This window comes from Psammomys obesus, unplaced genomic scaffold (assembly GCF_907164565.1).
Source record: "Psammomys obesus unplaced genomic scaffold, mPsaObe1.curated_primary_1811, whole genome shotgun sequence".
NCBI lineage: Eukaryota > Metazoa > Chordata > Mammalia > Rodentia > Muridae > Psammomys > Psammomys obesus.
In genome coordinates this window covers 12,278,998-12,293,360 of record NW_026596244.1, presented here as the reverse complement: position 1 = coordinate 12,293,360, position 14,363 = coordinate 12,278,998, and the positions used below count along the sequence as shown (strand labels likewise).

Genomic DNA, 14,363 nt, shown 5'->3' with positions numbered 1-14,363 from the left:
GGCAGGGATTTGTCTTCAGAACAATCTACTTGCTGATTCCATGTGGTTAGCTGGGAGAGGACTGCAGCCCAGAGCTCTTTCTAGCCTGGGAGCTACTCTTAAGAACACCCCACAGTTGCATGGAAGTAAAGAGATGACGGCTGTGGTCAACTTCCACCTGAACCCAGCCACGAATAAGAAGCACCCACTCTGTCCTCAGAGAGCCGAAGGATAACCAGGCAACCTTGCCTCTGTGAGGACGGTTAAACAGCTGGAATGATTTGTCCACAAGAAATTAGGAGGCTCGGCAACTCCACCCACTTACAGCCCATTTTTAACAATTTTGCTCTCCTGTAGCAGGTTTTGTTTTTTTCTCTTTTTCTTTTGCACAGTGTGCAGCCTCGTTAACTTTTACCTTCCTTAGTTTGAAGGCTGTTATTTCCATCAGGACCCTGAGGCTCTAGGCCTGGGGCTGGCCAGCTAATTGGCATGTGGGTTCTTTGGTGCTGTATCTGTGCTGTCAGGGTTGGTAGTCTTTGAAAGGCAAACTTTGGAAATTGTGTTCTTAACCCAGAGATATTATAAAAGAGCCCCTTGGGAACCTCCATCCCTACTCCCCATAAGCAAGAGCTTAACCACAGGGCCATCTTCCCAGCCCCTGGATATTGCACTCATGAAGGCACTATCATGCAGGCCGTGTTGACTGAAGTATCTGCGTGACCCTGTATATTAAAAGTCTACTTATCTGAGCACTGTCCTGATGGAAGGGGAGCCTTCGTGGGTTCTAGTCCCAGCTTTCGGGATGGGAGGATAGTTCTGGAGACTAATGAATAAGTGGTCATGTGACTGCCAGTGTCAGGATCCGTGACAGATCTTTCGGACTGTGAGAGGCTGGTGGCTACCCCACCATTGCCCAGTTTCTGTTTGCCTTTGGCTTTCTGCTGTGCATTGGTTACTTTTGAATCACCAAGGTCCAAACGCCGGAAAGAAGCAAGGAAGGAGCGGCTTCCTTTGGCTCCTGGTTTCAGGGGATGTCAGTCCATTGTGATGGGAAGGTTATGATGAGGCTGAGGAGGAAGCAGGCAGCTCCTGTGCACAGCAGCGTGTGGAGTGGTGGTGACAGGCTCGTGTGCAGTGGGGGCTCCTCATGGGACAGAGAGATAGAGAGAGACACACAGAGACAAGAGACAGAGAGAACTTATGGAAGAGTTAGGATGTATACATCACTGAGCAAGAATGCGATGCCTGTGGGGACAAGAGGAAGTGAAGCTACACTAGAGAGACATGGGACCTTCACCTCAGGAGGGGTTCCAGCCCAGGAGAGAGAGGCATAGCTGAGTCAGCAGGGCTGCCTTGGCCAAGCACCAGCAGCGAGGTGACCTGACAACAGATGTTGACTTTCTCCAAGCTGAAGTCTGACATCAGGGCTCTTGTGTGTTTCCTGGAAAGGGTGCTGTTTCTGGCTTGCGGGGTCGGGGCGTGGCTACATTCCACCTCATCACAGTGTACCCACAGGACCTTCCTCTGCTGTTTCCTGCTCATGAGTTTGAGAAAGGGAAGAAGGGAAGAAGGGAGATGGGGAAGGCAGAGGTCAAAGGAAAAGGGGCAAGCGCTCTGATGTCCCTTCTCAGAAAGACACTAAATCCCACTGGGTTGGAGCCTCACCCTTAGGACCTTGCTTAACTTAACGACTTCTGGTCTCTAATCAGCCTCACCAGAGCTCAGAGCTTCAACATGCATGTGGTCATAGGAACAGAAGTGCTTGGTCCTTAGCGAGGAGGATGAGGATGAAGGACCGCAGACACCCAGACACGACTAGGTAATTTCAGCTGCTCTTGGTCACTGCAGTGGCCTTTTGGCTCCACCCCCTGGTTTCGAAGCCGACTTGAATAGAACAAAACAACCTTAGAGCTTTTAAAACCTCCTCGGCTTGCCTGCATTCTGCACAGCTTCCTCCATACAACCTGGTGGGTTCAGGTGCCTCAGGACAGGCCGGGTGGGGGCGGGGGCGCGGGGTGTTTCCCAGCTCCTCATCCTCCCTTTCCATGTGCAGTGGTGCTTGCACATGTGAGCCGCACAGCTCTGTCTTACAGTTTGAAAGAGCCGAGGCTAGAGGCCTAGCTCAGTGGTAGAGTACCTGCCCTCCTCATGAGAGACCCCTCGTGCCATCCTTAGCACGGCAGAACAGGAGCCAAGGTGAAGCCTTACTGGAGGGTAGCTTAGCCAATAGCAGTCACTGATTAGCCAATAGCGGGCACTGAGCTACTGCTTCATCCCTAGCAGCATACTCAGCAGCACGGACCATCCCGGGACGAATTCTGTCAGTCACAGGGGATAATCCTCCACTCTCAAAGGATCTTTCAGACTCAGAGAAACAACACACACACACATGCTCGCACACACTCACACACTCACACACATGCGGGGCCACACAGGAACATCACAAGGAGGACTGCAGAACCGGAAGGTGATTCCTCAGTTAATAACAGGCACGCTTGTCCCGCTCGGGAGAGTCTGCTGACAAATGCTGGTCTGGTGAGGCACTGACCGGGAGATCTGAATGTGCACAGGTAGTGGTTGCTAAACTCGACCTTTTCTGTGGACAGAGGTACGAGGTACGGGGAACTGCCAGAGTGGTGGTTGTGAGCTCGTAGACATCTGATGGCATTGAGGTACCGGGAGCTCCAAGAATGAGGAGCCAAGTGGGATGAGCTCAGCAGCCAGGGCTGCCGCTGAGCCTTCCACAATGCCCACAACAGCCTCCGACAAAGGACTGCTCAACCCAGAACACCAAGAGCACTGAGGGCAAGAAACTCAAGTGTCCATTTGCAGGAACATCTGGAGCACGGTGGAGTATGGGATTGGGTCTTTTGACGTTCCTGGGTCTCAGCTTATCTACCTGTAATGTACTAGTGTCTTAGCTTACATTGGCCTAAACATTATGGGATTGAGTGACAAGAGAACAAAATAAGCATGTGCCTCCAGACAGTTTTTTTCAAGGGCTTTTGGGGCACAGTTCCTAAATGTTGGGCAAATCTGTGGAACTATTTTACCCTCTGGCCAGAGCTGGAAGGACCTAGTCCTCCAGGTGTTATCACTCAGGGACAGAATCTCCTGAAGTTACCCAGGATGTCAGATGCCAGCCAGCATACCTGGGCGCTTCTTGCCAGGCATTGTCTGTGCTGCCAAGTCCTGAAAGAAGTACAGCTTTCCCAAGCCTGAGCAGAGCCGTTACTCCAGGTTCTCAAGCTGTACCTCCTCCTCTGTCCTCGTAGGCAAAGCACTGCTCTTCCAGATGATGGTAAACAGCCAGGCAGGAGAGGACGGGCTGAAGCAAGCTTTGTCTGTGCAGGGAAGGTGGCTAAAGAAAGCGCAAACCATCAGAGTGATGACATCACAGTTCTCTGCATAATCCCCTCACCATAAAACAGCAGACCGTGCTCAAGCACTGTCACAGAAATTCCAGCGTTAGACATTCAAGCCATCTTCACAGAGCACTCTGAGAAAAAGAGATCTCGGCATGGAGAGAACTCTGAAGAGCGCCACTGCGTCATATTACAAACACACATGGTGGCTTTGAAATCAGTGCTGCGGTGTCATAATGTATTCCTCTGTACTTACAGGCACACAGCACATGGCCCTTGCTTGCTGAAGACTGAATTTTAAATGTCCCTGCAAGGGCCCAGGTGTTAAAGCCTAGTCTCCACAGTGGCGCTGGAAGCTGGGGCCCAATGAGTGGCCTTAGGTTTCTGGGGGTGTGCTTCTCAATGGAATGATTCACCCCAAAATATCACAAATGCTGTGGGTGCAAAATCCAAGCTCAGTCTGAGGAGGCGCCCGAGACCCCAGGCCTTTCCTTTCCTTCTTACCCCCTCCCACACATGAGCTAGGCATCTTCGCCGTCTCTCACTGCCCACCACAATATGCTGCCTCACTGCGGATCCAAAAGCATGGGACCAACTGACCACGAACGAAAACCTTAAAAAAACATGGGCAAAAGTCAGCCTCATTTGTAAGTTCATCATCTCTGGTATTTGGATACAGTTATGGAAAAAGAATGTAGGTACTTGGGAGGCAAAGGGAGGAGAATCGTGAGTTTGAAGCCAGTGAGCACTATATAGTGAGATTCCCTCTCAAAAAAGTGAGGGTTGGAAAGATGGCTTAGTAAGACGTTTGCCACACAAGCATGAAGGCCTGAATCTAATATCCCAGAGCCCACATCAAAAGTGTGGTGGGGACCGCAGAGCCCACAGGTGTGGTGGGGACCACAGAGCCCACAGGTGTGGTGGGGACCGCAGAGCCCACAGGTGGGGACCGCAGAGCCCACAGGTGGGGACCACAGAGCCCACAGGTGTGGTGGGGGACCTCAGAGCCCACAGGTGTGGTGGGGACCGCAGAGCCCACAGGTGAGGACCACAGAACCCACAGGTGTGGTGGGGGAATGCCTGTAATCCTGAGCTGGGGAGGTGGTGACGTGGGGCTCACTAGACAGCCAAGGTAGCTAAATCTATGAGCTCCAGGTTCAGGGAGAGACTCTGTCTCAAAATCTAAAGTGGGGCACAATTGAGGAAGATACCAGTGTTGACCTCTGATCTCCCCCCACGCACATACATGCATTATGTACCTGCATACACACACGTGCACATGCAAATGTACACACAGAGACTAGCATAACGCAAAATCATTTTCCCTGTGAACCAAAGGCTCTAAGGGAGAGAAAAAAAAAAAGGTGCCAACTCCCCTCATCCTGCAGAGCAAAGTTAAGCCCACCTTGAAGGACTTCCTTGAGGGATGGTCAATAACACCTTTGCGACTGTCAACCTATTATCTACCTTGAGGGCTGCTTTGTATCTTTGGACAGGGTGTCTGTGTGTGTCTGTCTTAACTCAGACAGAGGGGCCCTTTCTCTCCACCCCACGACAAGGAAGAAGCAAGAAGACCACTGAGAGAACTTGGTGCTCATTCTGGAGGTTGGTGGAACATATGGCTGAGAAGAGAGGAAGGAAAAAAGGAGAGGGGAGAGGGGAGAGGGGAGAAGGCTGGTCCAGGAGCCACCACGTCCCTCATGTTGCCCAGCTGTGGAACAAGAAGACAGCGTTTATCAGAGACCAAGCAAACCTCCCCTGAGCCTGTAATAGGAGCCACGTCAGGGGTCCCTCTCCAAGGGGCTGAAAAGAGGGTGACTGGATCTGACAAAGAAATCCTACATGAGGCACCAAGGGTCAACATCAGCCAGGGAAATGGAAAGCACACCACAGGCATTTCTATAAGAGGTTCAAAGCAGGGCCATCTTCAAGGCCCCACAGACTTTCAGGAGATTAAATGCCAAGTTCTGAACAAACATCCTATTCTATTGGTACCCAAGGACATGATAATCATCTCCCACCCTTGGGCCAACTCCAGAAGGAAGGAAACCATGAAAGATGGGAAGGGAGAAGTAGAATATAAAAGAAAGAGAAAAGGCCAGCCTTTCCCTGTCCTCCCTCTTGAGACTGCAAGCATGCAAGGGCTGGGGAGGACATCCCAGCGGGTGAGAGGATGAAGCTGTTATTAGCCTGGTAGAAAGTTCTACATCTCCTGGCGGCTCTGGACCTTCCAGAGACTCCAGTACAATCATTTCCAGCCCACAGTTCCTAATGTTAACAAATAAACACCACACACGTTCCCATCATGCCCTCCACCCCTGCCTCCATGCCCTTAGGATCACTGCTCTGTGTCTTCTGCTGTGCTTTTTTTAACACACTCCATCTCTGTCGCCCAGGCTGGCCTTGAACGTCCAGGCTCCCATCATCCTCAGTCTCCTCTCCGGGTCCCTCCAGGTGTGTTCCACCATCCTGACTTTTTTTGCCTGTTCCTTTCTGGGTCAAGGATAACTCCCGAGGTTCTGTGAATGCTTGCCAAACACTCTGCCACTGACCTCTGCACCCAGCTGGTTCTCTGCTTGGTTTTCTATAAACACAACCAAACAGTGCACGCTCCTGTGGCTGGCTCCTTGACTCAGCTTTGCCTTGGAGCCGTGTTCACGGTCTGTGAATCGGTAGCTTAGCTTTGTTGCCGAGTGGGGCTCTACCACAGTTGTATTGCATTAGTCTCCTTCTTCCAGATTTGGGCTGTTAGTAACATATTTAAGAACAATCTAGATGTGTTTCATTTATCCTAATTGGATAAAAGTGACACTCCTAGGTTTTGAGATGCTCACTTTATAAAACACTGAGGCCACCTGCACTCATGTATGTAAACCCAACTTTCTCACATACTCACAATTAAAAGTAATTTAAAAATAAATTTCAGACTCATGACAAGTTCCTTTCTGCTTGCTAATAGAGTCTGGGAGAGTCTTGTAGGTGGCGAGGTATGTTTAGTTTCTTAGAGCGTTTTCCACTAATAGAAGAATAAAGGATGTGTCAAGCATAGTGGCACATGCCTTCAGTCCCAATGGTCAGGGGGCAGAGGCAGGTGGTTCCTTTTAGGTCTGAGGCCAGCCTGGTCTCCACAGCAAGTTCCAGAATAGTCAGGGCCATGTGGAGAGACTTTGTCTAAGCAGAAGAGGAGGAGAAGCAGGAGGAGGAAAGATGAATTCTACACTGAGAAAGGTCAGAAAGAGGTGGGATGAGGACAAGGAGAATCTACCATGGACAACAGCCTGAAAAAGGCGAAGAGGCAGCAGGTGGTGTGAGGGTGGCTTGCTGTGTGCGGCGACGGTGGTGACAACAGCACACACCTGCTGAGGCCTAGCGACGCTGTGCTCAGCACTGTGCTAAGCACATCCCGTGCCTAACCCCACATTCTGTGCAAGAAGCCGTGGGTAAAGTTCATGTTATCACCAAACTACATATGATGAAAACAGAGGCATGAAAAATCTTCATGGGGAGATGGTTCAATGGGTGAGAGCACTTGCTGCGCAAACGTGAGGACCTGAGTTCAAATCCCCAGCACTCTTGTAAAAGGGATTGAGTGCCTGTAGTCCCAGATCTTTGAGGGGAAGAGATGGAGGAATTAATTATTGGGCCTTTCTGGCTGTCAGCCTAGCTCCAGGTTCAGCCAGAGACTGTGTCTCAAAGGAACACAGAGGAGAGCGATGAAGCAGGACATCAGATATCTTCCTCTGGCCTCCGATCACCCCAGAGAAAAGCCTTATCTTAGCTTGTGTAGACCATGAGCAGGCTCACACAGCACGAGCCTGGCTCCAGGCTGGAAGTGTCGTCCCAGGCAAGAAGAAAATGCTAAGTTCAGCAGCCAGCACCCACTTGATGCTAAGACACAGAACAGAGATGCTCACGGTCCTAGGATTAATCTCAGCACCAGTGAACAGCAACAAAGCAAGGCTCAAAAGCTACTAAAGGGTGTGGGACATCTCAAATGGAAAACATTACAATGAGACTCCACAGATGCTCTCGCAGGCTTGTGGGGATTGGGAGGGAATCAAATACACTCTGTTCTTAGAGAATGCCCACAGAAGGCTGCTGTGAGCTCTAGTTGTAGGGAGAGCTCGCTGGCTGACTTCCCTGCCCTTCTCTTCCTTCCCACTCCCTCTTCCTGCCCCTTCCTTCTTTCCTTTCTTGCAATTTGTGTGTGTGTAGGGGAGGGTAATGCTTTTTTTATTTTTCCATCAGTCGGTTTGCAACATGAAGCCATAGACAGGCAGACAGATGGAGGATTGTTTTGTTCACACACTTCTTTGTTTCAGTAATTTCTGCTACCCAGGGTCTCACTGCCTTGTAGAGCATTGCAAGCCTTCCCAGGTGGAAGATTACTCTCACAAACAACACCTGAAGCCATCATGCTACAAGTCAGACCTATTTTCTTTCAGTTTGTCCTATGAGGAAACTGGAAGAGCATGAAACACTCTTTTATTGAGTACAGTGTTACTTTATATCTTAAATAGAAATGCTGAATTTTCAAAGTTTGAAATTTTGATTCTTATTCATCTCCTTCATCTATTGCCTTTTGTCACCCCCTCTTGCTGGCCTCCTACTCCCCAAGTGCTCCCCGAATTCTGCTTTCACCTCGCATGGATTACTTTACTTTTCCTTTTTCAAAACCTTCTTCTCCACTCCCTTAAGCTCTCTTCCTCCCCTCTCAAGCTTCCCCTTCTACTTTTATTATATGCACACACTCACATGCCCCACAGAGAAAGAGGGAAGGAGAACCAGAGGCAGAGACAGAAAGACACACACAGAGAGAAATAGAGTCCAGAGGCCAATATGAGAAGAAATATGTAGTACCTATCTTTCTTAGCATCCACCCCCACACACCATCACACACCCCACACCACAACACACAGCACCACACACACAGCACGGGAGCTGAAGGCAGAGCCTGCTGAAGGACTAGACCTTGGTCATTTCAGCTCTAGGGCTCAGGCCCACAGGCTCTCCACTAGGAGGCCTTCCCTGGAAACACAATGAGATGCCAGAGGTCATATGGTCCAGGTCTGGCCTTTGGCCTCCCTCCCTCTGGTGCTTCTGCTCCTTTTTGCTGTGGTAAAGTCCCTGAACCAGCCTGGAGGAGCAAAGGGTTTAGTTCATGTTACACTTTCCAGGCCACAGTCTAGCAGTGTGTGACATCAGAGCAGGAACGTGGAGCGGAAATCACGGAGGAATGGTGCTTTCCGACTCGTTCCCATGGAGTCCCGCTCAGCCAGCCTTCTTACACAAGCCAGGACCCAGGGGCGGTGCAGCCCACAGTGGCCTCACCCTCCACATCAAATAGCAACCAAGACAATTCCTCACAGACATGGCTGCTGAACAAGTGAAACGTCCTCTTCCCAGGCGACCCTTGCTGTGTTAGTTGGCAACAAAACTGACCAGGGCCCAGAGCTGTGTGGGAATCACAGTTTTAGAGTGAGGCGCCTACCACAGGTGCCCGTGTTGAGGGCTTGTCCCCAGCTCCCTTCCTCTCTTCGTACCTCCTGTCACTTTCATGTTCTTCCCTAGTGCCTGGGGCCTAGGAACTGTGGGCTGACTCTTCTAAAACCACGAGGCAGAATAAGCGCTTCCTTGAGTCATTTACATGCAGGACTTTGTCCCAGCACTGACAAAGCTCACGCAGGAGACCTGATGGGTTGGGATACTGGCCCAGAACGATTGCTTCGAAACAGTTGGGTTTTTCAGTGATTCATCAGAACTTCTGACACCTCGGTCTAGAACCAGGGCCTTCTTGATCACTGAAGTCCACGAGTAAGGACTGGCCACACGGTGCCAGGGCTGTGCCAGGATGTGAGGTAGGGGTCACTTGAAGGTACTGGTTACCTTTTACTTCAACGGAGGCAGCCTGGCAGCCTCACCTCCCTTGTCCTTGGGCGAAGCAGAGGAACGGTGGGTGCCCGTGCCGGAGGCAAAGCTGTTCAGCACCCATCCCACCTCAGGGAAGGTCCAGAGCCTGATGGATTTGCACTGTATGGAGAAAGGAAGGAAGCAGCATCCGGGAACTGTCCACACTTTACAAGGGAAGTCGCCTCCACAAACCCTCTTCCCCCCGACAAGTATCTGCTGGCATTCCCTCAGAGGAGAACTTGGCTCCTTCAGGAGCCCCACATGAGCTCCTTCAGGAGCCCCACATGAGCTCCTTCCTCGAAGGAGGCCTGAACAGCCCCGTGATACCTTAACAACCTGCCGACACAGGAGCTAACATGAAATAGAGCAGTCTTCCGGCACCAGGCAGGTGAAGATGAGGCTAGCTTCAGTCCTGAAGTTCTGCTAGGAAAAGTTGCCCCTGACTTCAGGGGGCTGTGAGGTTAGAGACCCCAAGCACAGCAAGCTGCTGCTCCCATCATAGGGCATCAGCTTCTGTGGGAAGAGAGGCACACAGAGAACCTTCTGCAATGCAATGAGGTCTCCCGGGCTTCCTGTCATGCAGAGCCTGTCTCTCTGGAAATTTGGGAAACTCCTCAGGGTCCAGCCTTCCACTGAGCTGATAAGGTGCTGCGGGATAAGGGAGATCTCGTTCAGCCCATCTCCCACCCGGGCTTGCCTTCCTCTGACATGGAACCCAGACAGCATGGACTGACTTGGTCGTGTTTATAGCCAAAGCTTTCTTCTGGGTTCTTGGAACTAAGACCTAGAACCCCGGTACTTCCTGAAGTGGACCCTGTGGCTATCATTTTGGGCACTGGGAACAGGAAAAGCGGAAGGCAATAGGGCGAGTGGGGTGGGTTGGAAGAAGAAGCATTGACTTGAGGGGAGCCCAGGGGTCCCTCTGCAACGTGCTTTCTGAAGTCAGCAATAGGTTTTAGGAGTAGGGTTTTAGGAGTAGGATTCAAGCCATACTTGAAGGGATTGACCTGGTGAAGACAGTTGTTAAAGAAAAGGTCAGAGAACCTCAATTAAAAAAAAAAAAAAAAAAAAAGCCATTGCCCTTCCTGTTCAGTGTTCCTTACTCCCTGTCTCCCCTGCTTCAGGGTGAAACACAATATCTTAAGCAAACAGAGCTCAAAGAGGCTGGTCATTGGCTCCCATTGTCCCCTGATACCGCAGCCCCTCCCTCCGCTTGGCCTGAGCGGACAAGCGGTTTATGGTTTTTGCAAGGGCCACCCTTTAACTCACAGCCTGGCGATATAATGGGCTCATTTGTCTGAGGGCTAACGAGGGCTGAGCTCCCAGCGCCGACGAGGCCGGGCCGGTCGCTGCTGCCCGGGAGTGGCCGCGATGGAACCCAGGTAAGAACTTCCGCGCGTGCGAAGAGTCGTGGGCTCGGCGGGAAACGAGCTCTGGGCGAGTTGCTCGCCTTTTCACGGTGTTCAGGTCTTGTCTGCACCGACCGAGGGAGACCAGGCGGTTACCTGAGACTTGCCCAGCAAGTTTACAGGAGCCTGGCCCACCCGGGTGAGGAAGGACGGAGCGCCAGGAGCGGGAGGGAGAGAGAGGCAGCTCGGACCCCCAGCAGCAGCTCTGACCCCCCCAGCAGCAGCCGCAGCGCTGGGCTGAGCTGCAGACGCCCTCCCCTCCCCCGCGCTGCGGGGCTCCCGCGCTTCTCCTGCCCAGTGCGCCTGTTCACGGGTTACCTCTGGCGCGGGGAGCTAGCCTGTGCACCCCAGCCGACCCCCTTTGGGAGACGGAACGTGTTTTAGTATTTTCAAAAGGAAGGCGTAGTGAACGCGCCATAAACAGACCCATTCAGTAAATGTGGGAATGGCTGTGGGCCAGCAAGCTGCTGTAAAGTTTAACTAGCTCATAAAAGTGCTCAAAGGGTACTTGGAATAAGGAAGAGCCCGGGGCGAATGGGGAGTTTGTCCTTGATTACTGAAGTGAAGAGGCAGGGGCCGGGGGCGGGGCGGGGATGGGCTGCCCGGCGCCCCTCCCTCACCCTTACCGTGAGGACGCTGTGGGGTGGAGAGTCTGCCCGCCGCCTGCGCAGCCCTGCTGCTGTCTACGCCTCAGGTTCCTGGGTCGGTTTGGTTCCCTCCTCTTAGCCGATTGGGCGGTAGACACCTGTCCAAGCACAGAGCGGTGGCTGCACCCGAGGTAGCGCCCGGCCAACCGCCTTAGAAACCCCCGCCTCCTGCTGGGCCAGAGAACCGTCCGCGGCCGCTTTGATCAGACGCTTGCGCCTTCCCGAGGAGCCCGGTGGTATGAAGTCAGAGAAGCGCAGTGTTTGATGTGGGTGGCGGTCTGATAAGCTGGGGAAGGAGGCTGGCGCCTCGGGCCTTTGTGGCTGTGCTTTCTCAATCTCTGGCCTCTCCCCGGGATCTGGGCGCTACCTGGACTCGGGACCTTTGAAAATGTCAAGCTTTTGAGCACCAGATGGAATTAGATCAGAACGCAAAAGCCAGTTTGCAAGTCAATTTGGACCCAAAGCAGCATGGTGTTTAGTTAATTCGGTGAAAACAGAAGGCCATGTGCCAGCCAGCAAGGGCTCCTGAGTGAGTGCTCTGAGAGCCCGGGACAGTGGGGTGCTGAGCTGCTCCTTAGAGGAGGCTAGTAAAGGGAAGAGCTGACTGGGAAAGTGAGCTCCAGACTGGCTAGGGTGCAGTGGAGCCAGTGGGAAAGGGAGGGGCGCGCATCACCCACCTCCCAGCCCCACCCCGAAAACTCTGTTGGGGACACTGCATTCCCACACTCTGCCATCTCTGGAAGCTCGGTCCCATCACCCGAGACTGCCAGCTGTAAATCAGGGGTCCCTGCAACCTGGAGAGGTTTGGGGACTAGTGTACCTGCGTCTGACGCTGTGCTGTAGCTCGGAAGTTCTGTGGCTCCAGTCAACTAAGGCGTTAAAGATTTGTAGAGCCCAGCGAAGTGTGTTTATGTCTACAGGCAGATCACAAAGGATGGAAGGAAGAACAGAAACAGTCGGGTGGAGATGCGTGCGGTAGAACTGGGCTGTGGAGGGGGTCCCCCAGCGCCTTCACCGCCCAGGAGATGTTATTGGTGGTTTGGGTTTGTTTTACTGAGACATCATTCCCCAGGCCTCATTGGTTGGATTATAGCCACTGGGGATTAAGTTAACCTCCGGAGACATTCTGCCCCCTGGAGGTTGGCATTGGTGCTGCAGCAGGAGAGTGGCCCACTCCCTTGACCAACAGACCCCTTCCCTGAGGCTTCTGGAAGCCCTCGGCCTTTGTACATCCCGTGAGCACACAGAGCTACCTTTTCAGTTTGTGCATCCTATGGCTTCAAGAACCGTTTGCCAAGAAACAGGGACAATATAATATGCATATATATATTTCTTATTCTAAACCTCGGTCGGTATCACACCTTGCTAGGATTTTGCCCTTCAGGTCAGCTCTTACGGACATTGGTGTAAGTCGGGTGCCATGTGCCATCTCTGGGTGCCAGTGCCCAAATCTGCAGCACGCGGTTGGTCCTAAGGCCCGTCGGGTGAAGGTGGTTCTTGGGGCTCAGCACTGCCCTGTTGGTGGGGGTAACCCCAGAATGACCAGGCGGAGGCAGGTGCTCCAGAGCCTGGGGATAAGAGCAAGAGTTTTGATGTCACCTCTTCCCTCTGCTGTTTATTTGTGTAACATTTAGTAAGCCTCACACTCTTCTAGGGTTTCTGACCGGACCACTGGGAGGCTTAAGTGTGTCTGGGAGTTTGTTGCGCAGTGCTCAGCACACAGAAAACCTGTGGCAAATGTATTTATTTCAGCGATAGGCCTAACCACGGGCCAAGTTTGCTGAGTGCATCTCAGGCTCCTGTGAAAATTCTGGAGGAAGAAACTAGTGAGTCACCCATGCAAGGTCACATTCTAGTTTCCACGCCAGGCTGGCTGGCAGGTGACCCTGGATGAAGTGTGTCCCTTGAGCCATTGTCATCTGACCATCAATGAGACGCCTTTCAGCTCACTCTCACACTTGGCCCATGCTGAACTTCACCTCTGGCTCCAGCTTCTGCTGATGAGGAGGTGTCCTGGGGAAGCCCCTTGCTCACTGAGGTTCCCTCATCATCTTCATCATCAGGGTTTCCCCCACAGGACACTGAGGGTTGGAAAGATGGAGACACAGATATCCCCAGTGGGATGGGACTCCCTAAACAGTACTCCCGAGGATTCCCACAAGGACTAGGCTGAAATCATTGCTGAGCATGGAGCCTGACCCTACAGGGGCCAGGTTGGGAGCTGGGAGCCAGTCTAGGAGAGAGTGTGAAAAGTGAAGGCCTCGCCCATGCCACAGAAACCCCAGCCTCACTCCTTGCTAAGCCTGAGGAGAGCGCTTATTTCTTCACTGGGCCCTTTCTGTAGTGAACCCTAAGAAAATGGAGGCCCCCAAAGTCCAGTGTGTAATCCAGCAAGATCACGGAAAGTGGCAGGCCATCCCTAGCACACTTTTCTCTAAAGAACAACAGCCTGGTGACCTTTGGGCTCCCGGGCCTTCTTACAAGAGCGATGGGAGGAGTGGAGATTTGTCATAGTCCCTGTACTTCAGAGTTCACGCCCCACCGTATCTTTCAAGCTAGCAGACACACTCCTTCACCAAACATGGTAGACACCCTGTCTGTCGTCCAGGCACATTAAAGGGACTCACAAAAAGACAGAGAGAAAGTCAGACCCTTTCTGAGGAGGACCCGGCACCCTTTCGCCTCATGCCACCCTGTGGGAGCACCGCTCTCATCTCACCTCCCACCCGTGCAACCCCTCGAGGGCTCTGACTGCCCAGAGGGTTTTCCCTCTCTCCACTGCAATTCCAGCACTGGGCTTGAGATGCTGAGATGCTGAGGTGAGGACACTGAGACGAGGACACTGACGCTGAGGTGAAGACACAGATGCTGAGGTGGAGTTAGGGTACACTGACTTTCTTCTGCACATCCAGATCTACCATAGTTTTTCATTCGTAATGAGACACAGTCAGCAATGAACAATAGTGAATCCCAAGGAGCACTTACAGGAACAAGCAGTAATGACACGCTGCTTTGTTCTAGAGTTCTCCACTTTGTGTCTTTTGATCTCAGTT

The 14,363-nt window shown here is 52.3% G+C and overlaps 1 protein-coding gene and 1 long non-coding RNA gene across 4 annotated transcripts in view; one reads left to right on the top strand and one right to left on the bottom strand.

Annotated features, from left to right (window-relative positions):
• Trim2 (tripartite motif containing 2) overlaps positions 1–14,363 on the top strand; it is a 120,563-nt gene that overhangs the window by 7,613 nt on the left and 98,587 nt on the right. Inside the window, exon 1 of one of the 3 annotated variants that reach the window (XM_055596662.1) lies at positions 10,338–10,636. The exons of 1 other annotated variant lie outside the window; for it this stretch is intronic. The gene's annotated coding sequence lies outside the window, so the exon portion shown is untranslated. Of the gene's footprint in view, positions 1–10,337; positions 10,637–11,528; positions 11,547–14,363 lie in introns of those variants that run through there. One more of the 3 variants, XM_055596666.1, reaches the window with a different exon arrangement.
• On the bottom strand, positions 2,313–9,921 carry LOC129668596 (uncharacterized). Its single transcript, XR_008718942.1, has 3 exons — positions 9,582–9,921; positions 9,231–9,374; positions 2,313–3,340 (listed from the first exon to the last, which is right to left on the bottom strand). It is a non-coding gene; the product is annotated as an uncharacterized LOC129668596 (long non-coding RNA).